The sequence below is a fragment of the Acomys russatus genome, chromosome 18 (genome assembly GCF_903995435.1).
Source record: "Acomys russatus chromosome 18, mAcoRus1.1, whole genome shotgun sequence".
Taxonomy (NCBI): Eukaryota; Metazoa; Chordata; class Mammalia; order Rodentia; family Muridae; genus Acomys; species Acomys russatus.
In genome coordinates, this window is record NC_067154.1 from 23,564,426 (window position 1) to 23,592,047 (window position 27,622).

Consider the following 27,622-nt stretch of genomic DNA (forward strand, 5'->3'; position numbering starts at 1 on the left):
ATTTGGCAGACTTAAAGTAAACATCTTTCTTATCTTGTTGAGTCTAAAATTCTGAATGAAAATCAATATCTATCATATCTCATCTCTATTAACTTAAAACATCTATCTTGATCTAAAAACATCTTAACTGCTAACTAACTAAGCTTAATTGTAAGATTAAACTATCTGGTCTTCAACCTCATCAGAGACTTGAGAAGGAACAAAATTTAATTATCCAAGTGAACCGGAAGTATTGGTTAGCAGCTTCCAAAATGAAAAAAAAAATGACAGTTTACTACCTGAACAGTCACCCAAAAGTCTCTATAACATTGGAGCATCATCTTCAGCCTGCTGGTCCAGTATAACTGACAGACGCACCTGCCAGACAGGAACTGCTAAGAACTTGCCTAACCTGTCTTGGCAGAGTCTGGCCAGAGACTCTGCCTGCATTCAAGCCTGCCCATTCTTAGGCAAAATTCTGTCTGTGGCAGAAATGAGGACATTTTGCCCAGTGGCTAGTTTGCCACACTTGAAGACATCTCCATAAGGAGAGTCTTTGATGCTCATCATCCTCTTTGAGGTAGTCAGGGTGTTGCCAGGATTTAACTTGTCTTGTTGTCAAAGAATCTTTAAAATAATAAAAATATAGATGCCAAAAAATCATTTGAAAAAAATCCAACACCTAGTCATGTTTAAAGTATTGGATAAAGCAGCAATATAAGGCACATACCTCAACATAATAAAGGCAATATACAGGAAGCCTATAGCCAACAGCGAATTAAATGGAGGGAACTTAAATCAATTCCACTGAAATAAGGGACAAGACAAGACTGTCCACTCTCTCCATATCTCTTCAACATAGTGCACAATGTTCTAGCTAGAGCAATAAGACAACTAAAGGAGACCAAAGGGATATGAATAGGAAAGGAAGAAGTCAAACTATCACTGTTTGTGGATGACATGATAGTATACATAACTGATGCCAAAAATTCTATCAAGGAACTTTTGCAGTTGATAAACTCCTTCATCAAAGTGGCTGGATACAAAATTAACTCAAAAAATCAGTAGCTCTTCTGTATACAAATGACATATGGGCTGAGAAAGAAACTAGGGAAACCACACCTTTCACAAGAGACACAAATGGTATAAAGTATCTTGGTATAACTATAACCAAGCAAGAGAAAGACTTATATGAAAAATCTTCAGGACTCTAAAATAAATAGAAGAATTTATCAGAAGATGGAAAGATCTCCCATGTTTGTGGATTGGGAGAATCAACATAGTAAAAATGTCCATCTTACCAAAGGCAATTTACAGGTTTAATGCAATTCCTGTATTATCATTTTTATTGTTTCCATATCTCAGGTGTGGTTAAAAAAACAGGCTTCTAGATAATATTTGAATAATACTTTCTAAGGCTATGTGTCTTTCATAACGTCTTTTAAAATAGAAAGGCAGAGAGTCTCCAAAACCTTAAATCCCATCCTCCCCATGTTTCTCATTTTTTTTCCTAGGAGCACCAGGAGAAAGTGATTCTCTCAGACATTTCTTCTGGCTGTCAGATGGTTTTAGCTCTTTTCTGGCACTCTCTCTGGGAATAGTGAGAATCGGGATGGTGTGTATTCTGTGGGTTCCAGCTACTTCCATAAGTATAAAGCAACACTTCCTTTCAGAACACCTAGGTGTTTGCCAGGAGTTCAGATAACAGCTGTGTTTTCTACATGTCTGGTAAGTGTCATTCATGGAAGACTAACTTCTTACACATGATAGCACTGGAAATGGAAGTTACCAACCCCAGTTTACAGATGAACAAAGTGAGATAGACAGCTGAGTAATTTGCTTCAGATTGCACAACTAATAGTTTTCTTACCACTTCCACCACTCTAATGCCTCATATAAGTTAATATAAAATATTAATATGTGAACTGTTAATAATTATATATTTATTTATTTCACTTTTTAAATATTATATTTACATATACATGTAGAGAGAGGGGGGGTGAAGGACAGAGACAGAGACAGAGAGAGATGATAGTGAGATTGGGTCTGACACAGGATTTTTTTTCCTGCTTTTTTATTAAATATTTTTTATCTTTACATAGACATTTATATTATTACACATATATACAATAAACTACCTACAGCAAGAAGGACCATGAAACAATCAGGAATTATATAAATGTTACATTCTTAGTGTTTTGATTATTTGTATTTGGTAGCCTTGAAGAAAACATCTTTTCTATCTTGTTGCATCTAAAATTCTGAGTGTAAATCAATATCTATCATATCTTGTCATTATCAACTAAAAACATCTATCTAGACCTAAAAACATCTTAACTCCTAAAAAACAAGCTTAATTGTAAAATCAGACTATCTGCTTGTTTTACCCCATCATAGACTTGAGAAGGAATAAAATTATTTACCTGAGTAGACAGGAAGTACAGGTTAACAGCTTTCAAAATGAGAAGTTGAAAGAGACAGTCTGCTGCCTGAACAGTCACCCAAAATGCTCTATAACACTGGAGCATCCTCTTCAGCCTTCTGGCCCAACATATATATGACAGACATATTTGTGAAGCATGAACTATTGAGGACTTGCTTACCATGTCTTGGCAGAGTCTGACTATAGACTCTGCCTGCATCCAGGCTTGCCCATTTTTAGGCAGAATTCTATGTGTGTCTGAAAAGAGGATATTTTACCCAGTGGCTGGTTTGCCACACATGAAGACATATCCACAAGGAAGTTCTTTGATGCTCATCATCCTCTTTAAGTTAGGCTGGGTGTTGCCAGGAGTTTACCTGTCTCATTGTCAATGAATCTTTAACATAATAAAAACATTTTAAAAATTTTATTTTATGAAATTATTCAGATTACATCTCAATTGTTATCCCATCACTTGTATCCTCTTATTCCTCCCTCCCTCCCACTTTCACCCTATTTCCCGCCCCTAGGTCTATGACCGAGAGGGATCTCTTCCTCCACTATATGGTCATAGGCTATCTTTTTAAATTCCATATTCTGTATGTCTCTGAGGTTTTTGAAGGCCTTATGTAACTATTTTACCTTATCTTTTTATAGAATGATATAAATCTGTTGTACCTAATATGTATATTCTTGTGAAAAAAATAGACTAGTAATTTATTCTTGTTACATCTCAATGTTTATCCCATCCCTTGTATCCTCCCATTCTTCCCTCCCTCCCATTTTCCCATTATTCCCCTCCCCTATGACTGTTCCTGAGGGAGATTACCTCCCCCTGTATATGCTCATAGGGTATCAAGTCTCTTCTTGGCGACCTGCTGTCCTTCCTCTGAGGGCCACCAGGTCTCCCCCTCCATGGGACATGGTCAAATGTGAGGCACCAGAGTAAGTGAGAAAGTTATATCCCACTCTCCACTCAACTGTGAAGAATGTTCTGACCATTGGCTAGATCTGGGTAGGGGTTTAAAGTTTACCGCCTGTATTGTCCTTGGCTGGTGCCTTAGTTTGAGCGGGACCCCTGGGCCCAAATCTGCCTATCATAATGTTCTACTTGTAGGTTTCTAGGACCCTCTGGATCCTTCTACTTTGCTATTCTCCCATGCTTCTCTCATCTAGAGTCCCAATAGGATGTCCTCCCCTCTGTCCCAGTTTCCTGGTAAGTGAAGGTTTTCGTGGGACATACCCCTTGGGCTAATATGGAGATATAAGTGAGTATATACCATTTGAGTCTTTCTGCTTCTGGGTAACACCACCAAACCAAATAACCCAATTGAGAAATGGGGCTTGGAACTAAACAGAGAATTCTCAACAGAGGAATATTAAATGGCTGAGAAACACTTAAAGAAATGCTCAACATCTTTAGTCATCAGGGAATGCAAATCAAAACAACTCTGAGATTCCATCTTACACCCACCAGAATGGCTAAGATAAAAAATTCAAGCGACATCACATGCTGGCAAGGATGTGGGAAGAGAGGAACACTCCTTCATTGCTGGTGGGAATGCAAACTAGTACAGCCACTTTGGAAATCTAGCTGGTGTTATCTCAGAAAAATGGGAATAGGGCTTCCTTAAGACCCAGCTCTTCCACTCCTTGGAATATATCCAGAAGATGCTCTGGCTTCAGTTTCTTGATAGACTTCACTTACTAAAGTTATATGGAGATCAGACAAACAATTTAAATAGTCATATAGTCCCTTAGAAAATAGAAGCAGTTATCAAAAGTCTCCTAACCAAAAAAATCCAAGGTCCAGATCGTTTTAGCTCAAAATTCTACAACACTTTCACAAAAGAAGTAATATCTATTCTTCTCAAACTATTCCACAAACTAGAAACAGAAGGATCACTCTTGATCTCAATCTCTGAAGTTACAATCACCTTGATACCTAAACTTCACAAAGACTAAACCAAGAAATAGAATTTCAGAGTAATATTCTTCATGAACATTTATGCAAAAATAATAAAATGCTTGCTGAATCCAAGAGCACATCAAAAACATCATCCATATGATGAAGTAGGCTTCATCCCTGTGATGCTGAGAGATGGTTCAACATATGAAAATCCATCAATGTAATATACCATATAAACAAACCAAAAGAAAAAAAATCACATGGTCATCTTATTAGATGCAGAAGACCTTTGACAAAATCCAACACTGCTTTATGAAAAAAGCCTTGGAGAGATCAGGAATACAAGGCCCATACTTAAACATATTAAAGGCAATATACAGCCAGGCAAGAACCAACAGCAAATTAAATGAAAAGAAACTCAAAGCAATTCCTCTAAAATCAAGGCTGTCCACTCTATATCTCTTCAATACAGTACTGAAAGTTCTTGCTATAGTGGTAAGACAACTAAAGGAGATCAATGGATAACAAATAGGAAAGGAAGAAGTCAAAGTATCCCTATTCACAGATAATATGATAATATACATAAGTGACCCCAAAAATGTTACTACAGACTCCTATACATGATAAACATCTACACCAAAGAGGCCGGATACAAAATTAATTCAAAAAATCAGAATCAGTAGCTGCTCTGTGTGTGTGTGTGTCTCTCTCTCTGTGTGCGTGTGTGTATGTGTGTGTGTGCATGTATGTACGTATATATTTCAATATGAAGTTAAAGTTTGTCATTTCAAATTTTTTTTTAAATTTATGTCAGTGTTTTGATGGGAATTTCATTGAATCAGTAGATGGCTTTTGGTTTGATGGCTATTTCTATGATATTAACAATACTGATCAATGAACGAGGGAGACCCCTTTATTTCTGATATCTTCTTCAAGTTATTTCTTCAATGTCATAGAGAATTTTTTATCATACAAGTTTTTCACTTGCTTGGTTAGAGTTATCTCAAGATGTTTTATATTATTTAAGTCTTTTGTGAATGGGATAATTTCCCTGTTTTCTTTCTCAATCTGTTGTTTTGTTTTTATATAAAAGGGCTACTAATTTTTATGAGTTAATTCAGCTATTTGATGAAAATATTTATTAGCTGTTGGAGTTTTCCTGGAGGAATTTTTAGGGTCACTTGGGTATACTAATCATATCACTGGCAAACAAAGAGGCTTTGACTTCCTCCTTTCCAATCCATATCCCTTTGATGTGGATTGTCTTATTGTTCTAGTTAAGTCTTCAAGTACTATATTGCATAGATGTAGAGAAAGTGGACAACCTTGCCCTGCTCCTGTTTTTATTGGAATTGCTTTGAATTTCTTTTCATTTAATTTGGTTTGAGCTATAGGCTTGCTGTAAACCATCTTTATCAAAATTATTTTTTGCATTGATTTTCTCAAAGAAGCCAAAATAATGTAATATAAAAGCACCTTTAACAAATGATGCTGATCTAACTGGATGTCAGTATGTAGAAGAATGCAAATGAATCCATATTCTTCAACCTGCACTAAAATTAACCAAGTGGATCAAAGATACCAACATGAAACCAGGTAAAAAGAACCAAATAGAAGAGAATGTGGGGGGGTAGCCTTGAAGGCTTCAGCACAGAAGACAGAACACCAATGTTACAGGCACAAAGATAAAATTTTAACAACTTCTATGGTAGGCTCCTTTCCTGTTCTTTCTTTTCAAATGCCTTGGTTATCTGTTCTATATGCCATTATGAATGAGAATTAAGGCTTCTCCCTAGAGTCATCCTTGTATTTAACTTTTTTTTTAGGTCTGAGGATTGTAATATGGTTATGCTGTATTATAGGGCTTTATCTGCTTAGGAGTGAGTATATACCATGCATGTGTTTCTGGGTCTGGGTTACCTCACTCAGGATGCTCTTTTTCTAGCCCCACACATTTGCCTGTAAATTTCGAGATTTCTTTGTTTTTAATAGCTGAGTATCATTCCACAAGTTTTTTCATCCATTCTTTGACTCTGGGACATCTAGGTTGTTTTCCAGGTTCTGGCTATAATAATATATAATATAATATTATATTATATATATTATATAATATATATAAATAAAGCTGCTATGAACATAGTTGGCAGGAGCCTCCCATAGAGGCCCTCTGAAAAGACTTCACAAATCAGTGGATTGAAGCAGATGCTGAGATTCATAGCCAACTTTGCGGTAGAGCACAGAGAATATTATGGAAGAGTTTAAGGATAGAAGGACCTGAAGGTGACAGGAGCTCCAGAAGGAGAAAATCAGAGCTAGTAATCTGGGCCCAGAGGGACCTGCAGAGACTGGTGCACCAACCAAGTGCCATGCATGGAGAGGACCTAACCCCCCTGCACACATGTAGTCAATAGAGAGCACAGTCTCTATGTGAGTCTCATAATATGGGGAGTAGGGGCTGCCTCTGACATGGACTCTGGTGCCCACTCATTGAACAGTTCTTCCTGGCATGGCAGCGTGCCAGGCCACAGAGGAAAGGGACGCAGCAGTCCAGATGAGACTTGATAGGCTGGGGTCAAATGGTAGGTGAGGAAGGCCCCCCCTTTCTGAGGACTAGGGGAGGAGGAAGGGGAGAAGAGAGAAGGGAGTGTGGGACTTGGAGGAGATGAGGGAGGAGGCTACATTTGGGATGCAAAATGAATGAATTATAAATAAAAGCTCTCCTACTGGGTTGCCTTGTCTAACCTTAACATTAGGAGAGAGGCCTTAGTCTAACCTGTTATGCCTCCTTTGATTGACAGCAGCCTGTCCTTTTCTGAAGAGGATGACTTGACTAGATGGAGAGAGGATGCCAGGAAAGGGATAGGAGGGAAGAAAAAAGGGTAAATTGTGGCCAGAATGTAATATATGAGAGAGGAATAAATAAATAAATAAATAAATAAATAAATAAATAAATAAATGCTATTTTTGCATTGCACATCTCTTTATTTTTTTGTTGAAAACATTTTTATAGAATATATTATGATTATTGTTTCTTCTTCCTGAACTTCTCCCAGATCTTCCTGACTTCCCCAGTCACCCAAATCTACACTCTTTCTTTCTCTCATTAAAAAACAAATAGGCATATAGCAATAATTAATTAATTAATTAATGATAATAATAAAAGATAAAAATAAACAAACCATTGTTTTATTGTATTTTTCCATTTTTCTTTCTAAGTTGGGCCTTTAATTATTATGGAAACTATGGTAAATTATTTTATGTTGCTTGCATAAGTAACTTATACTCACAGAAAATGAAAAAGAAATCAATAAACACCTTTGTTGTAACTATGTTGGGATTGTTGAAAGGTGCTCTGTCCAAGTCTTTCTATAAATATGTCCATATTGTATGAGCTAGGGGACCTCTGTACTGGCTGAAGTTGTTTACTCAAATTTAAGTGCATAAAAAACCTTGAGAATTTTTCTTTTAAAAATGGAAAGATACTCAGGGAAATTCCTCTAAATTCGGGGACCAGATAAGACTGCCCACTCTCTCCATATTTCTTTAATATTGTTATTGAAGTTCTAGCCAGAGCAATAACACAACAAAAGGAGATCAAGGGGATCCAAATAGGAAAGAAGGAAGTCAAATTATCTCTATTTGCAGATGATATGATAGTGTACATAAGTGACCTCAAAATTCCACCAGAGAACTACTACAACTGATAAACACCTTCAGCAAATTGGCTGGATACAAAATTATCTCAAAAAAGACAGTAGCCTTCCTTTATACAAATGACAATCATGCACAGGAAGAAATTAGGAAAACTACACCCTTTACGTTAGCCACAAGCAATATAAAATATCTAGGAGTAACTCTAACCAAGCAAATGAAGGACTTAATTGAAAAAAAAAAACTTCAAACTCTGAAGAAAGAGATTGAAGATGGAAGGATCTCCCTTGTTCGTGGATCAGGAGATTTAACCTAGTAAAAATGGCCATCTTACCAAAAGCAATTTACAGATTCAATGCAATCCTTATCAAAATCCCTAAACAATTTTTTAGGACATTGAAAGTTCAATTCTCAACTTCATATGGAAAAACAAAAAAACGTGAGTAGCTAAAACAATCTTATACAATAAACGATCCTCAGAAGGAATCTCCATCCCTGATCTCAAGCTGTACTAGAGAGTAACAGTAATCAAAACAGCATGGTACTGGCACAGCAATAGGCTGGTTGATCAATGGAATCGAATCAAAGACCCAGAAATGAATCCACACACATATGATCACTTGACTTTTAACAAAGAAGCCAAATCTATTCAATGGACAAAGGATAACATCTTCAACAAATGGCGTTGGCCTAACTGGATACCTACATGTTGAAAAATGCAATTAGACCCATATTTGTCACCATGCACAAAACTCAAGTTCAAGTGGATTAAAGACCTCAACATAAAATCAGAGACACTAAATCGGCTACATCTGTGTTTGGAGCACGGGGCCAGTCCATGCATGGTCCTTGTTTGGTGCTTCAGCTTCAGCAACCCCCTCTGGGTCCTGGTTAGTTGGCTTTTTTTTTTTTTTTTTTTTTTTTTTTTTTTTTTTTTGTATTTTTGGAGCTTCTGTCATCTCTAGATCCTTTTCATCTACCCCCAAGTTTTCACAGGACTCCCTCTGTATAGCCCATGTTTTGGTTGTGAGTCTCAGCATCTGTTTCAAGGTGCTGCTGAGTAGAGCCTCTCGTAGTTCCACTTTATAAAAATTGTGAATATGTGATGGAGGGAGAGAATGGGAGACAGAGACAGAGAAGAAAATATTCAAAAGCAATAAAATTTGGATGCTAGAAGAGAGACTAATCTCTGGGTAAGGTGAAAGAAAAGTAGATATGGGCCATTGGGAAGGAAGCTTGTTTACATTGTCCAGTGCCAGAAAGGAAAGGAGTCTGAAGCATCAGTGTTGCTTCAAATTTAGAGTACAGAGCATTGCAATGAGAGTTATTTAGAAATCCATCTCAAAAGTGTGGTGTCATTAATACATATATGTAAGCCAAATTTATACATATTTACTGAAGTCTATGGATAAATATAGAAAAATCCTTCTGTGTAACGAGAACATATATATACCAGAAAAGCAATAAATTGTAAGAACAGAGCATATTCATATTGATGGTCTAAACACAATAATAACTACACTAGTGGTTAAGGCAAAAGAATCTGTATTTGAGGAAGAGGGGTTAGAAAGAGGACATAATGCATGATTTCCAGAGTATGAAGTCAACAGATACTACTTAACAAAAGCAAACAAACAAACAAATGAAAGAGGAAATATACCAATAGCTGTGTCATTTAGAAACATAAAGTTCTTAACAGTAGAACGTTCAGCTCAAAGATAGTAAGAGTTAGAGTACCTGTAGGACATATGTATATTTGTTTCTTCAGAATAATGTAATATACATGTTGGGAAAATAAAACAATTCTCTTACAAGAGAGAAGGAGTAGCATTCCACAGTAGCAGTGAAATCTTTATCTTTACAGCAAAAAAATTAAAAAACATGATTAAAGTGCAACCAAATTGATGTAAAATAAGCTTTAATGGTGAGGTGCAATGGAGTGTGCATGCAGGCTGTGAAGAAACAGGGAAAACTGGGTTAAATAAAGGTTTTGCCTTTTCCTTCTTGTTGCTTTTATGCTTAAAGTAGCTTTAACACAGCCTCAGCTCTTGATAAGCAGCCATGTTGGTACTGGGGAGTGTAATAAAGTAGTCCAGTCCAATGTGTCTGGTCATACATCACATTAAATCCCTTGGCATGTGGAGTTGGTCACAGCTTGTGCAGTTGCTACTCCCTGTAACATTATGCGAGTGATATATGTAAATGTATTTTCAAGCTCGCCCAAGGGTAAAATTTTTATTGTTTTACAAGACGATAGCTTATCATGTAGTCAGTGAATTGAAAGGGACATTAGAGGTTACCTGCTCATAGGCTTTGTTTGATCATCTACTTTCTTTTATAATGACCCCATTTAATGGAGACTGTCTCTGTGTGCCATAAACATTCCTTCCCAATGAATGAGTAAAGGTATTTTAGACCAAGTTGCTCAGTGTTGAAGATGGTGTGAATGTGGTAACTGGTTTCTCATAGACACCAAAATGACGCTTTTTGGAAAGTCACTTGGTAGAAAACATAGATGGAAGCGTGTCAAAGCATGTCCAAATATGTCAGAAAATAGAATTGCAGATACTTGTTCTGGTGTTCTAAGGCTTTACCAAAGACAGTATTTGTCCAAGTAACTTGCAGGGATATTAGAGAGGTTCAGTATTTTACTTTTTAGAATGGTAACTGTATGGATCTTATTTTAGATGTCTTGTCATCAGTCAAAAAGTTTTCCAAGCCAATTAAAGTAAATACATGGACTCCATTTTTAAACTGATAGAAGGTATCTTACAGTAGGTTAGATGGCTTATGATGTAGAGTTTTTTGAAGGGCAGGAGGAACATCTAACAGCCCCTCCTTTTTTGGCTTATTAATTTAGGAGGGAGTTAAGGAAGCTTGCCTTCCTGTTGTTCCTGTTTATTGAAGTAGTGCAGGCACATACAGACTTTTGGACACTAGGCAGGATAAGAGATGGTGATTTCTTAATGACTACATTTTTTTGTTGTTACTATGAAAACTTGTATCTGTATCATTGTTGCTAAGACTTTATATAGCCTATTTTCAAAAAGCATGTTTATTAATTACTTGAGAATTCTATACAATGAATTTTGCTCATCTTTACCATTTCTCACCAGCTTGACCAGTTTTATTCCCACCACCATACCCATCTGACTCTGTGACTTCAAATCTTGTGCTTCTTTCATATTACTGCCTTCATGTGTTCTAGGCAGCCTTTGTCTGACCTTCACTTATTCTGCCTCCAGTGGGAATTTTGTAGCACCTGAGTTCTCATTCTTACTAAATACTGGCTTTTCCAGTATGCTCTGTTTTGTAATATTTGAATTTTAACTATATGTACTATCCTAATGACTAATGTGAACTTATGAGATAATGCATTAACTTTATGTTGATGACAACTTTTAAATAATTTTTTTTCCAGGTGGATTGGAGTTTTACTAATTTATCAAAAAGGTTCATGTTGTGAAACAATTGTTTTAGTACATAAAACGGGTCTATATTGTATGCTATAATTATAGAATTAAAGAATTATTTTTAATCTTTTATCCTCTTACAATATGAACTTTAGCCTCATGTAGACAACTTTAAGGCTCTTGATGTAGCAGCTCTTACTTCTGACTGTGGACATGGGAGATATTCTCAAGAATTTATGAATATTTGCACTTTGCACACTTGTGCCTTTCTGCTGATTTCCCACATAATCCTCTGGGTAGATGTGACATTTTTAGACGTAATATTTTACTCAAGGGTGTGATTGTCATAAAACATGTACCTGTTAAAAAATAATGATATGCTGTGTACAGTTTAATGCAATGAAAAAAGTTAATAGCACACATAAAATATGCATACACACATAAAATATTCATACAAAATAATAAAAATTTAGATCTTTTTTAGATTTTTAAAAAATTTTGTTAAAATATTTTCTCTTTTTATTTACATACACATTTATATTATTACACATATATACAATAAACTCCTTACAACAGGAATAACCAGCAAACAATCAGGAATTATATAAATGTTACATCCATAGTGTTTTGGCTATTTGTATTTGGCAATCTTGAAGAAAGCATCTTTCCTATCTTGGTGAGTCTAAAATTCTGAGCATAAATCAATAGCTATTATATCTCATCTTTATCAACCTAAAACATGTAACTAGATGTAAAATATCTTAACCCTTAAATAACTAAGCTTAATTGTAAAACTAAGCCATCTGGTCTTCAATTACATCAAAGACTTGAGAAGGATTACAAATTAATTACCTGAGTAGAGTGGAAGTGCAGGTTAGCAGCTTCCAAATTTAAAAAATGACAGAGACAGTTTGCTGCTTGAACAGTCACTCAAAACTCTCTTTAACGTTGTAGCACCATCTTCAGCCTGCTGGCTCAGTATAGTATATCTGACAGACATATTTGTGAAGCACGAACTATTGAGGATTTGCTTACACTGTCTTGGCATAGACTGGCCACCGACACTGCCTATATCCAAGCTTGCCTATTTATAGGAAGAACTCTGTCTTTGGTAGAAACAAGGACATTTTCCCCAGTAGCTTATTTGCCATATTTGAAGCCATCTCCACAAAAGTTTCTTTGATTCTCATCATCTTCTTTGAGGTAGACTCGGTGTTGCCAAGTGTTAACCTGTCTTATTGTCCAAAAAAAATCTTTAAAGTAATAAAAAATGTCTTTAAATGCTATATTCTGTAGGACTCTGAAGTTTTTGAAGACCTGATATAACTATTTTACCTTATCTACCTACAGAACCATATCTATCTGTTATACCTAGGATGTATATTGTTGTGAAAAAAATTGAATGACCATGATTTGATCAACTAACAATTAAGTTGTATTACTTAATTATCCTAAACCACCTGCAATAGCACTTTCAAAGTATTGGAAGTAAACCTGGCATTATAGTTGAATTGTATGGGTACAATACCTCATATTAGAAATATATATATATATATATATATATTGTTGAAGAATAATCTTAAATTTGAATTCTGTACTAGTACATCAAAATTAAAGTTATTTTACATCAATATCCAAACTTCTATACCTATGAAATAAAAATAACTTTATTTGTGAGTAACAAGGTCTTAAGTTGAGGAGTAGGTTTGGTAAATCTACTTTTTGTCCTATCATCTCTATATATTTCTATTTCTCCTTCTTTCATTTCAACCCTTATCTCAATACATATGAAAGAAATATAAAGGAAAAGAGAGGCATCCCTGAGTCCAACCTTGTTTTCTCTCTGAATAAGACGAATAGTAACTTATAACCAACTCCCAAAGAAAATAACATCTATAGCCCAAAAGAGCAACCAAAAACCTACCCAACTCCCCTTAGGAGAAAAAGGGTGTTGTTCTCCTAAAGTTTCTTCCAGCAGATTTGGGATTAATAATACCTTTATAGGGGCACAAATAAAATTGGGGGAAATGGCTAAACAAGCTCAGAACAGTGTTTGTGGTATAGTTTTTAAATGTTGAGAAATTCCAGGCTAGCAGAAGTCCTCTGTGTAACAGTCTGAAACGCTGGACCAATTGTGATCAGAAGCTTTCTTCGAAGCTGTCTTGTTCAGATGAGGAACTGAAGCACTCGGTGCTGGAACATGAAGGATGCAGCATGTCAGTGTCCAGCTTGCTGAGAAGAATGAATTCTGTCAGGTCAGATCCAGTGTCAGTGTCTGGTTATTTTGATCTGAAACCATATAATTTCTCACAAGCAGATCAACGTTCATAAGAAATAATGTATTTGCTTACTAGTTAGCTTCTTGGCCTTCCTACACATTTACTTAAGCCCATTTTGGGGCAGTGAGCAACTGTGGCTTAAGCAGACTGTATCCCTTCTGGCTTCAGAGTACACAACATCAAAGCTTGTAAGTCCCAGAATCCAATGCACTTTGAGTTCTTTGTACTTAATTCATTTCCTGAGTAACTTCTTGTTCAACAAAGGCTAAAATGCCCTATTATTCTCTATTGTGGACTGACCATTACTTACACTCTTCAGTTTCATTATGGCATTTATACTGTGCTCGTGGTAATGTAGATTCTGTTTGGCTTTAGTTTTGCTAGAAAGTGTGATCAATGGAGAAAATATAGCTTTAACTCACATACCCTGAACAGGCAATTTAGCTCAGTGCATTTATGAACCATATAGAAATATCACGCTATCATTACCTCTTATCCTTGTACTTTGCTGTTTTTCTGAAATATATGTGTCAAAATGAAAAATAAATGCAATGAGGAAGCAAAGTATAATAGAGAAATTACAAATAAAAACTTTTAGATTTTATTTGTAAGCATTCATTGCAGTTCCTTATGGATTAATAAAAGTCCATTGTGTATACAATATTTTTTGTTCTTTGATTAACACTGTCCTCACTAATTTTATCACTGCTGTGATTAAATATCCTGAAAAAAGTCACCTGAGGGGAAAAGATTTATGTTGACATACAGCTTGAGGCTACAGCCGTCAAGACAGTAGGTAAGTCTCAGCAGCAGAAATGTGGGGTAGCTGATCGCCTTGATCCACAGCCGCAGCAGCAGACAATGACCAGCTCTTGTTTTTCTGCTTACATTTCCTTTTCTCTTCAATCCACTCTGTGACTCAATATAGGGGCTTCCCATTTTAGAGTGGGTTTTCTCATGATTCCCCATAAGCTGTCCCCTGTCTTCCTTGTGATTATAGATCCCAATAATCTGACAATGTCTTTAATTCTGCAATACTCAGGTGGATTCCACAATCTGGCTTCCTTTTGTTTTTGAAAATACATTTTCTTCTTACCCACAACATATTTTGGTCACATCTTCCTCACCTAGATGCCTTCTACCTCCCCACTCAGCCAAACGCACACCATTTTTTTTCTCTCTCATTAAGATACATATAGGCATCTAATAATGATAATAAGATAAAATAAACAAACAAACCAGAATAGAATGAGGCAAACAAAACCAACTACCTTGAATGGTGCTTCAGTAAGCACCGTTAGATTCCTCTAGGCATATATCCTCCAGTAATTTAGCTGGATCAGAGGACAGATCTACTTTTAATTTAATTTATAGTGTATGTAAGTAGTTTGCCATATAGCTGAGAAGCTATTTGTTCGAGCAGGGTGAAAGTATTTTTTTTTATTATTGACTATAATTTTATGTATGATTAAATGTTGCCTTAAACAGTTTGAGGTAAATTAAGAAATATGATTTTCAAATTACTGAGAAATGGCACTGATGTTTAAAATTAAACACTGTGTTTCTCTTATAGTGACAGATGGCTGTTCTTTTAAAGAACAGCACATATCACAAATACTATATTACCTTTTTAAAATATATTTTATAATTGCTTTCCAGGAACAAAACTCCCTGGGTTGTTGGGTTCCAAGATAAAAACAAATTTAGTATCTATAATTTTAGAAAAACAATATAGAAAATTTTCCTGGGTGTCACCGATGGGGAGTTTGAGTCAAGCTCAATGGAATGGTGTGCTTGGATCATATCTGTATCCTGGGACATGTCCAGTTGGTGCATCTGGATAGATGTGCTAGTCTATTCTTTCCTAGAAAAGTTTCAATAATGGATGCCTGCGATGTTTTAACTGCATGTAATTCAATGATACTGATAGATAAGATGGTTCAATTATAAGTAGATACTGGACTTAGAAAACCACCAGACTTTAGTGATTAGTCTGTGAGGTTGGTAAAGCCTTGCTCTAAGATCACCTCACTAGGGTGATAATAGCTAATCTATTTGCTTAGTGTATATCCTGACATAGTTTCTAAGCTTCAGAGAAAGGGGTGAGCAATAGACAGGAATTGAAAATTTTGTATCCACTCCCTTTTATTTTTGTCTTTTTTCAGATAAGAGTGTGTCTTTCTAAAATGAAACCTTTCAACAGATATTTTTAGAATAATTACAAGTGAAAATTTTTACAGTATTTTGTATAGAAACAATCCAATATTGATGCTTTCTAATTGCTGAGTGTCTTCTTTGTAAAAATCTACAAAATTGCCATCTGTGAGTATTACTAGACATTTTTTTGTAGTACCTCTCATACATAAACTTCCAACAGGATACATATTTGGTCTCTGCCCATCTTTCTTATTTGTTGTAGGGACATGACCTTTATTGAGAGAGTACTGAGCATCTGTATTTGATAATTAAGACAAAAGAGGAGTGAAAAATGATAGAAAGAGCAGACAAAATTATTATAAGCTGACAGTGCTCCATTGGCCTTATGTCTTTGCAATTCTTGTGAATTGATATTTTTTGTCTGAGATTATCTTTCAAAGACTAGTTAGATGATAGTCAGCTTTGGCAAATATGAACTATTGCTCTGAATCAAGGGTAGAAGTGGTTCTTCAGATCAAGTCAAATAAAGAGAATATCTCTAGCCATGGCAAAGAACACATGCGGATTGTAAAATACTTTTGTTCTCAATGTTAATGCTTTTCCTGTCTTAAGGATTCCATCCACTGGTTTTGCATCAGGATTTCTCTGCTTTGTGTCTTTCTGGTTAGGAAGCCTGCTTGGTGATGTTGGCACCCTGGTTACTGCTGTTTCTCTAATAAACTATTATTTGTCTTTGATCCAGATACTCACATCTTCCACTAGCATCTTTACTTCTGGTAATGAGCTTCTCAGCTAGTAATTAGAGTAAAGCATCCCAGGCATCACAGTTATTGATAGTTTATTTCTTCTAATATTTAGAAGAGTTGTGGTATGTGAAGACAAAGGAGAAAAGAAATGAGAGACGTTGGTGTCTGTTGACTTGATAGACTGGTCAATGCATACAAAAGGTGCTAGCTGTTTGAAAGTATTGAAGTACACATCCCTCTTTTCCCTCTGTGTGTTTTAACTATAACATCATCCTAGTAGTAATTTGGCTTATGGCTTCATAAGCATTTCATGTGTAGCTTCATTGGCTTTTTAATGGAAAGTTGAAAGAAATTAAGACCTTGTTAGTCTGCTGCCTTATTAAAGTAAAGATTCCATGGTTCTATTTAACAAATTCAATTACATTTCCAGGAACTCACATTCTTCTTTTTGAGTCATTAAAAATAGTGTAGTTTTTTTTTTTTTTAAAGAAAGAAACAATGAACAAAGAAAACAGGAGAATATAAAGCTCTCTCTTGCTTCTTTGATGTCTCTCCCCTCTTCCACTTGTTCTTTCCTGTCAAACACATGCAGACCTGTATAGGGAAACCTATGGCCCAAATCTGTAAGGTGGAACTAGCCACTTCAACAGTGTTTATGAACATCACTATTATACAGAACTAAATCAGTTGCTTTCAGGTATACAATCAATTATTGCCCATAAGGTGTCTACAATTACTACTTGAAATGGTTGGGATGGATTTAACATCTGAAGAATATATAAGCATGCTAAGTAGCAGAGGATTTTGCAATCACACTAATAGATAAGAGAATGCCGACGACTGAGTAACCAACCACCAGTTCCACTATACTTAATGAGAGAAGTGTTTTCATAATTAGAAGATAAGATATTCGTTATTTCCCAAGAAATTGAGTCAGATCAGGTTTTTTAAATGGGAATGGAGTTTAATGATTTTTTAAAAATCTTATCCATCTAAAATACTTTTCTTCTGACTGTAACAACTTCTCCAATTTTATTTTTATTTGTTTAATTTTTAATTTTTCACCTTATATCCTGATTTTAGCCTCCTCCCTCATTGCCTCCCACTCACACCCTCTATCCCTCATCCACCTTCACCCCTCTTCTTGTCCTCAGAAAGGGGGAGCACTCCTCCACTATCACCTGACCTCAGCCTTTCAAGAGGTATCTGGACTGCCTATATCCTCTTCCTCTGTAGTCTGTTAAGGCTGCATGGCCAGGGAGAAGTGACCAATGAGTGGGTTCCAGAGTCCATGTCAGAAGTAGCCCATGCTGCTGTTTACCTACTACATTTGAGCTAGGGCATCTAGGTCCTCACCATACACTGTCCCTGGTTGGTGCATCAGACTCTGCAGCACCATCACCACCCCCTCTCCATTTTTGGTGGCTTCATTTGTCTCTTTGTGGAGCTCTTGTCTCCTCCATGTCCTTCTATCCCCCAACTCTTCCCTAAGACTCCCTGGAATTTAGCTATGTGTCTTCCGCATCTACTTGGATGCTCTGATGGGTGGAGTCTTTCAGAGGATGTCTATGGTTGGTTCCTGTCCTGTTCCTTCTATAACCACTTCTGCTGTCTATTCTATTTGTCCTTCTGAATGAGAATTAGCATCCTTCTTAGCTTTCTTGATCACTTGCCTTCTAGATCTAACTTCCCCCTTTGAAAATTTCAGGCAATTGTTACATCCTTATCTAGGTGCTATACATTTATTCTCACAGTCCAATGTGTCTACTCCTTTAATACTATATATCATACACTAATACAAGGAATAACTTTTGTTTTTTATTTAATTTTTAAAAAGATTTATTTTATTTAATTGTCTGTCTGTATGTGTGGGTATATACATGTGAGTGTTGGTGTCCTGGACTTGCCTTGTACATAGGTCCTAGGAACCAAACTCACATTCTTTCTGAGCAGTCAGTACCCACTCTTAATAGCCAAAGCATCCCTCTATCCCTGTTAACTTTTGTCTATTGTATCTTGTATAATCTTTAGGTACAGAAAATACCTCTCTGTTTAATTAACAAATGATTCTGTAATTCAAAAATAAAAAGTTTAGCTCTATGTCCTGTTAAAGGTTGAATATAGAATGAAAGCACATTCATTCAAGGAAAGTTGGTATATGAGTGCTTGGCAGTTTGCTTGATATTAATGTCAGTGTTGTTTTGATTTTGACAAACATAACATGTAAGATGCTTCCATTCTATGTTGCGTGTTAGGCTCAAGGTGTACAGGATTTCGGTATGGTCACAGAGCAGTTCTGTCAATGCAGAATTAGTAAAGAATAAAATGTTTATTTAAAATCATTTTATTGTGAATATACTGACACAGATAATGTGGACATGCACGGCCTCAGAGTGCCCATATGTGCCAGTGCTGCTGACACCACACAGACAGATCAGCCCCAAAGGGAAAGCTACCCTGACTACTGCCGTTTCTTCTTTTTTCTTCCTCTTGCTTTCCCCTCTTCCCTCTCATCTCCTGTTATTGTCATGCCACCATAAAATTGTTCTGTCAGCTTAAAGTTCTGTCCTTCTCCATTGAACGTGGGACCTTGCCCTCTAATCTAACAAGTGACATCATACTATTCTCTTCCCTCTTTTGAATTCTGGGATACTCAGCCTTTCCACCTAAAAACTGTAGCCTTCAGCATGTCTGAGCATGACCACAGTTTAGTTTTTGCTTTGTCTGCTCAGCTGGAGCACTCTGGTGTGGGTTAACTTACAGACCCGAGGTTAATAGGAAAGTCATAAAGAATGCTAAATTTAGACCTGATGGTGACCTGGCCTTCATAATGGGCCGGCCACTTGGTCCATCCTAGCTGGGAAAATTAATGGCCAGTGGCAGCCATACAACACAGTAGCTATCTGCTTGTCCATATTGTCAGAAGAGAAAAGACCTTCTGGTCCATTTTAGGAACTCTATTCAAAAAGAAATTTTGTTGAAGAGATGTTTACAGTTACTCCAGATACTTTAGAGTGTTCCTAAAAACCAGTTTCTTCTATCTTTGAAATGAGGATCAATATATGTAGTTTTGGATGTATACTTGGAGAGCTTGAAATAGCTCTGTGGTGGGTATGGGTCATTTTCCACTTTCATGCATTTAACTTGTCATGTCACAATACTGTCAGACTTGCTGCTGAACAGTGGGAGCCTTTCAGGTTCTGTCTCCATCGACTCTGGTGTTTTAGTTGTTGGCACAGCTGGTGCTGCCTGGGAGAATGCGATTCATTTCAGAATCAAATGATCTTGATGAAGATGGGTATTCCAGTGGACACACCACTGGTTTCTATAAGTAACGCTCCTTCTCAGGCCTTTTTAAAATGCATGTTTCCATGTTTCTGAAGTTAAGTCTTCCTTTGAACTCAACTTGCTTCTCTTAATTCTTGGATAACCATCCTATTGATCAATTCTATCAAGGAGTTGCCATTTGGAATAGGACTGGAGTGCCTTAATGAATACATTTTAGTCTTCCAGCATTTTACAGTTGCTCTTTTTTTTTTTTTTTTTTTCTTGAGGAGCAAGAAATGAAAAAATGGTTTTATTTTACTTTTCTATATTTTAACTGGAAACTTTTTTGTGAAAAATGGAACATAAAGCCTGAAATCATGAACAGAAACAGAAATAATAGGGTGATTACCGTTTAAGGGATGTGGACTTGGAAATCAGAACACACACAAGAAAGGAAGGAAGAATAAGACGCCTGTAAAAATTAGCATAGTTTGTCAACACTCAATCCATTTTTTTTTTTTTTTGCTTAATAAATGCCAAGTAATGGCACATAACCAAGCAACAGTTTAATAAACTATTACCTTTATAGAGCATCAAATTAAGAAAAAAAGATTACCTCTAGCAATTTTGCATAATCATGACTAAAATATCTAAGCCCATTTACAGAAAAAGCATTTAAGACTACAAAAGAAATAGAAGGAATAATAGATTTTTCTTCCAAATTAAAAATTTAAAAATTAATTGAAGCTAAAATTAAATTAGAATTCTGTGTTAAGGAAAATCTATTTATTTTCACTCATATTATGCTCTTATCTTGAAATTTTACTTAAACTCACTGCTCTGTGGTTATTTTTATCATTCAGAATGTTTATGCATTAAGAATTCCTCTAAAATTTTGCAATTGTAGCCAAAGGCAGACACATTCTCATTTTGTTTTGTATTCCTGGCTGAAAATTAGAACCGTAAGGATATTTTGATATTTGTTTTGTTTTAATGCAAATTTCTATAGCTGCCCAAGCTGTCTAAATTATAATCTCTGATACAAGGACATGGAATCCTGTATTTTTCACAATGTTTCCACATATTTATCAATCATCAATAGTCCATTTGAAAAGTTATTCTTGTGGTTATGTAAAAATACATGTTTATGAATGAAGTTCTAATAGCTGCTAGCATTTCAAGACCCTACTAGGAAAATTTAAACCTAATAGTTATATATATATATATATATATATATATATATATATATATATATATATTCTCCACTTTCCCATTCTTGTCTATAAAAGTCTCTGCTTTCTATATACCTGCAGACTAGCCTTCTGTCTATTGATTACAGTAGTTTTCTAATGGCTTCCAAATTAATCATTTCCTTTTAGCTTTGCCCTACTACTGCCCTAACTCTAATGATCATTATGGTCTTGTTTGCTTTAAATCCTGAGTTGATTTCCCATTTCAGATGAGAAATCCATAGACCTTAGCTTGCAAAAATGTCCTCAGTAACTTGTGCCCAATGTTTCTCCTTAGCTGTGCTTTCCAGTAACCAGGTCCCCTCAACTAGCTCCCTGGATATCCTTGTGTTTTAATTTTAGCTTTGGTTTGTTTGCTTGTACTTCCAAATACCTTGAGTATGAAGGTTATATCAAATATGCTCCTAGAATGAAGCATGTCATTAAAGAATTATTGCAATGGAATTTTATAGAAAAGCAGAATTTTCCCCAAATGGAAAGATGAAATGTGAGTTGCTCTTGTTTGTAGCTTCTGCATCCTTTGATCTCTCTCCTACTTCATACACGTAACCCCCCCCCCCCCAGACTGAGTGTAATGTACAAAACAGTATTTTCCATTATGCATTCTGCCTAATAATGTCCACTGTATGTGATTCCAGAAATAATGCCAAGAAGAAACCAAATGGTATTTGATAAATGCATTTCCAGAAATCTGTAGATATTCGTCAGTGGCTCTATCATTAGATATGGAAACCTCTCCTACACTGGGGAATCTGTTACATTTCTACCTACCATTTTAGTTCTCAGGTCGTGGAACGCTTAGCTTATTTCCTGACTCAGACCATTTCATAATTCAAAATACTGTTCTGATTATCTCTTTGTGTCAGAAATCTAATTTTTTAATAGAAAAACTGAGATTATGTTAAGCCATATGTTCAATACACAAAAGCTACTGAACGAAAATTCCTTCATTAGCCCTTCAAAAAATTCCTTCCAAAAACCCTTCATTATAGATGAGGAATTGCAGAGCTATGGCTGAGACGTGCATGGCAATGCATTTCTTTACTTACATTTCAGATGTTCTTTTTTTCCTCACAGTAATGCATATCTTCCACCCCTTGTGTTGGGTCTGTACAATCAGCTGGTCATTTTCCTATTACACTTCTTGCCTTCTTCTTGTGTATATAGCATTTTTTTTAGATTTCTCCACTATGATGTTTTCATACAGATATTGACACTGCTCTCATATTTCATCATGGAAGTAAAGTGTATACAATCATATGGATGTCGCCTGCTCCCTGCTAATCGGTGTTTCTTCTCCTGTCAGTTTCCCCATGTATAAAGCATAGCAATTTGATTTGTTCAGATATGAGGGTTCTCCTAGCATCGTCCTTAGAAAAACCAGAAATGTTATACTCTTCCTTCAGTCTCAGGAAGACTGGTGTATCTGGTCAATTTTGGGGAAAGGAGGGGACTTTCTTTATAGTCCTTGACATTTCCTTCCCATGTATTTTCACAACTCAGCTTCTATCAAAACCTCTAAGAACTTGTTTTTCAGCCTAGTATCACGTGGTGAAATATTTCCTTTCCATTTATGCTCAAGACATGGGATTAAGCTTCAGTTTTCTGCCAGTTTAACTCAAAGAACTCAAGAGTTTAAGAGATGCAGTCTTGTGGTATATAAATAAAATCCCACATATGGAGGAAAAGTTGTATTACTGGTTCTGTAGTTTCTAACACCCAGGAACTAGTAGTTCTTATGTAATAAGGACAGAGTGTGGTCCAGGCACTATTCAACTCGAACTTAAGCACTCTCTTGACATCCTGAATATCATCATTATGCCGTGATGGAGATGCTGGGAAAATAAGGCTGCATATCCAAGCTCACAGTGTCCCTAATAACAAGCACACAGAGAAAAACAGCCTAACAGGGTTTCACCATAGACCTTCTCAATCAGTGTTTTCAGCAGATGAGAATGTATCAACTTTCAGAGAGCCAATAGAGTTTATATGCTCTATGATAGAATATACCTCCAATAGATTCTGGTTATGCTTGCAATCAACTACACTGGTGAATTAATATTCACATTAAATTGATTACAGATAGCCATAAACAATTTAAGATTAGATCACAAATATATTTGAAAAACATATAAAAATATATGTATGCAATTATGTGTGCATATATATACACATATATTTTATACATATTTATGTATTTTAGACAATTGTTATATGTATTAGACCTTTTTATATCACAGTACCATAGTACTCTCTTAGTTGAGTATGTTTCATGGATTCTAAAAAAGCAGTTTGTCATTAAACTACATCACAAACATAGTAAAGTTATTTTTAAAGAGACAATACACTTCCCTTATAAATATTAAAAGAAGCAGAACATAGAAATTTTGATTTGGGATAGATGTATCCACGAAGTTTTGCACATTTCAATATCATCCTCATCAATAATTATCTTGGTTGACAGCTGTGACACATTTATCTCTGTGTCAAGTAATAAAATATGTACTCTACCACTAATAGTTTCTTTGTTTTATGATTTCATATTACTTTGACATATGTATTTATGAACATTAGCTTTATTTTAAGAATGGTTTGAGATTTCACTGCATTCCATGGGAAAACTTAGTGCTCCCTGGAGTCATGGTGAGTGGCATTGTAAGCACAGTGGTGACTATTATACAGTTCAGCATGTGTGCATGGTTTGTTCTTTGAAAGCCCTAAGTGCATATTTTGTTTAAATTGTTCTCATAGCCAGCTCCACTTCAACTGCTGCAGCGTCTGTCATTCCGTCAATCATATTTATTAAGATTTCCTACCCTTAAAATATTCTCCAGTTGCACAAAAATTGCATTAATTTCAATCTTGACTTTTTGTACGATTTCAGGGAGAAATTAATACATCTTGATTAAGCAGTCATTAAAGTAAAATGAGAAAACAATCCTTGAGAGAAAAGGTAGGATTATTTTTTTTGATGGCTGGTTATTTCCCTTGTTTATACCTCTCTGTCCTTGTGCCCCAGTCCTTAAAGAGGAGTTTTCATTTGTCGGTAGTACAAATTATATTATAGACAAAGGATGCGGGAGTTAATTTGCAATTTGTTACTAATTATAATGAGTTTTTACGTAGCAAATATGTTGGCTGATAATATTATTTATTAGTTCTTAGTTAAGATTTTTTTTTTATCACTGTCGTGTAGAATATTATGCTCATGACTCTGACCATTTTGGTTATATTTTCTTGGTATTAGTCTATGCATATGATACATATTTGTCACTATAAATTCCCTTTCCATATTTTAAGAAAATATAAAAAAATAGTCATCTGGTTGGTTTAAAATGTCCTGATGTTCGGCCTCTTGCAGGCAAGAAGCCTAATTAAATTTCTTCTTCGCTGGGATGTTTGTCATTGTTTTGACAAAATGTGGCAGAAAGGAACTGTTGGCAGTGTCATGAGATTTGAAAATTCTTGTAAACTATTTTATAAGCTGCATGACTCTGGGCCCACCAAATGCAGTCTGGAGTTATTGAGGGGACTGTAGAAAGAGATGGGACAGTGGGGGAAATAATAACAGACCAAGGGATTTTAATATGTGTTGCATCCATAAAGTAGAGGTAACAATGCCTGACTGAAAAATTATTTAATAAGTTGAAACTGATTGTGTATGTAAAAATTCTCAGTGTAAAATGTGTAATGAATTCCCAGTAGCTGTGTGTTCAACAGGAGCGTAGTTAAATCAGCTGTAAGGTTAGGGCAGTCACTACCATGGCAATCACTACTACTTCTATCACATATTCATATTTAGCAGATGTTTGTTTATTCCTTTCCCAGTATTTTTCTTGAAACACATTAACTATACATGATTTGAACACATCAAGTGAAGATGTAAAATTCTAACTGAAAAAAAAAAATAGTATTTTATTGTTTAAAAATATTGTTATTCAATTCCTTGAAGCCAGATTCTGAGCAGAACTCTGAGAGTTGTATAGAAGAGTGGAGGGATGGAAGGACCAGGACAGGTAAGGAGCTCCACAGGATTAGACCATCAAGGCCTGTGGATCTGGACGCAGTGGAGCCAGCTCAAACTGATGCATCACCAAGGGCAACGCGTGCAGAGAACCCAGACTGCCCTGTTCAGATGTAGCCGGAAGGACAGCTAACTCTCTATATTTGGAGGGGAGCAGTGCTGCAGATCCTCTGACATACACTCTGGTACCGCCAGGTCAAGGGCGAGGGATTGCGGATTTAACACACAATAAAACAGCAGGTCTTTGGTGGTAAGAGAGCTACAGCGGCCTTTATTCAGCGTCCAAAGAGCCTTTTTATAGGCAGCAAAGCAGGAATGCCACTCGCAGGTGAAATCCCTCAAGAGGTGATTATGCACACGAGGGAAAGTCCCAAGGAAAGGAGGGGTGCATTCTCAGAGTGGTAACCATTACTAGTTAACCAACATAAGCACAGACACAGAAGCTGCTAAAACCAGGACATTCAACAGCAAGACAGGCAGGCAGCCCAGTCGGGCCTGGTTTCCACAGGTGCCCACGATTTGATCACTATCCCTTGGCAGGATGGCTTTACCAGCACACAGAGGAAGGGATGCAGGCTGTCCTTTTGATACCTGATAGGCTGTGGCTAGACAGTGGGGGAGGAGGCTGAGGTCTCAGGCTGATAGGGCAGAAAATGGGAGGCCAGGTGGGAATGGGAAGACATGAGCAAGGGAATAGTAACTGGGATGTAATGTGAATAAATTATAATAAACAAGATATTAAAGAACTCATTCTCTTTATTTAAAATGTCTTATGAGGAGACTATTGAATGTTAGCAGGTATGATTTGAGGGATTCTTGTTATCTCCTTTTCACCAAAAATAATTTCCATTATGTTTATTGCAGTAAAGCAATAGAATGTGAAAATACAAATGTTTATGCTGTGAATAAGAAAATGTTATACTTTTGAATTTGTACTATAGTTCCATTGATAAAACTTTAATAACATTGGGTCATTTCTAGACTATAAATCCTTCTAAGAAAATTTCTTTTTGAAAGATATTTTCATGCAATATATTTTGAGCATGATTTCTACCCAGTTCCCTTCTCATCTATGTACTCACTCAACTTTATGTTTTCTCTCTTTAAAATAATCAAACAAAACCAAGAAACACACACACACACACACACACACACACACACACACACACACACACACACAAACCCCCACAACAGAAATTACAATACACAAGCAAAAGACTAGTGAGACTTTTTTTTTTTTTTAAGTTCAAATAAAAAGATACAAAAAATAAAGTCTAAAAAAATACCATTGAGTTTGGTTTATGTTGTATAGCTACTCATGGACATTGAGCCTACCCTGAAATATAGTTAATGTAAATTAATGAAAGTTGTACTCTTTAAATATAATAATATACCTTAAAATAAAAAAAAATAGTTTTTAGAAGCTACCTTAAATTCTTTACCAAACACCAGCTGTTTCCTGTAAATGCAGGCTACTTCTCAATCTTGGCATGGTATACAATTATGCATCTTAGATCAAAAGACTAGTGCTGATGATTGCTACTTGGTCATTCTCTCTCTCTCTCTCTCTCTCTCTCTCTCTCTCTCTCTGTTTCTGTCGGTCTGTCTGTCTCTGTCTCTCTGTCTCTTTATGTCTGTCTGTCTGTCTGTCTGTGTCTCTCTCCCCTCCTTTGTGAGTGCGTGTGTGTGTGTGTGTGTGTGTGTGTGTCTGTCTGTCTGTCTGTCCGACAACTCACTTCTAACTATGCTTGTCCTCTTTGTCCCCTTTCTTTATCAGAGAAAATTGATCTTCTTTCTGAAATTTAAAATTGCATCAAAAGTACAATTGGAGTATCTATGTTAAAATGCTCTATTAGTGGTAAGACATCCTCTAGATATGAACTTGTGAAGATGCTCAGGTCTCCTCTATATACTGTATCATTTGCCCAGAACCTACACACCTTATGTATTTCAGATGACCTCTGCTCTAATATTCAATACAAAGTGATACTGCATAATATGTATTTGTCTGCATTGTTTATTCAGTAGTGAAAAGAAAAATGCATGCATCCACATTACAATGCAATTAGGTCTTAGTCTTTTCTGTCTGTTGTGAGCTGAATCCGTAACTATGGATACGCATGGAAAGCCAAGTGCATACATTTTTATCAAATTTTCTTGTGTGTACCATTAAAATTTGATGCACTCTCCACTGATTTGGCACAAGCATTCCAGATTTCTATTTGATAGCTAGCCACACAAATGAGCAAACACTAAATCCCTTTGTGGAAGAAGTAAACAGCAAAGATTCAGAACAACTTTGCCTAGTACTGCTATTTGTGCTGGCTATGGTTTCCTTCATAGGTGTAGGTATAATTAGCAGACACTGGGGCCATTGTTCACTAGCTTGGGCAGAGTTTACTTCCCAAGATAAATTTTCTTTGATTTAGCTGACTATTTGAAAATAGTCTCCATGATACTTTACAAATTGAAATAGAAATTTAATTGTTTACAGGTAGCTCTTTTTGTATGAATACCTATACTTC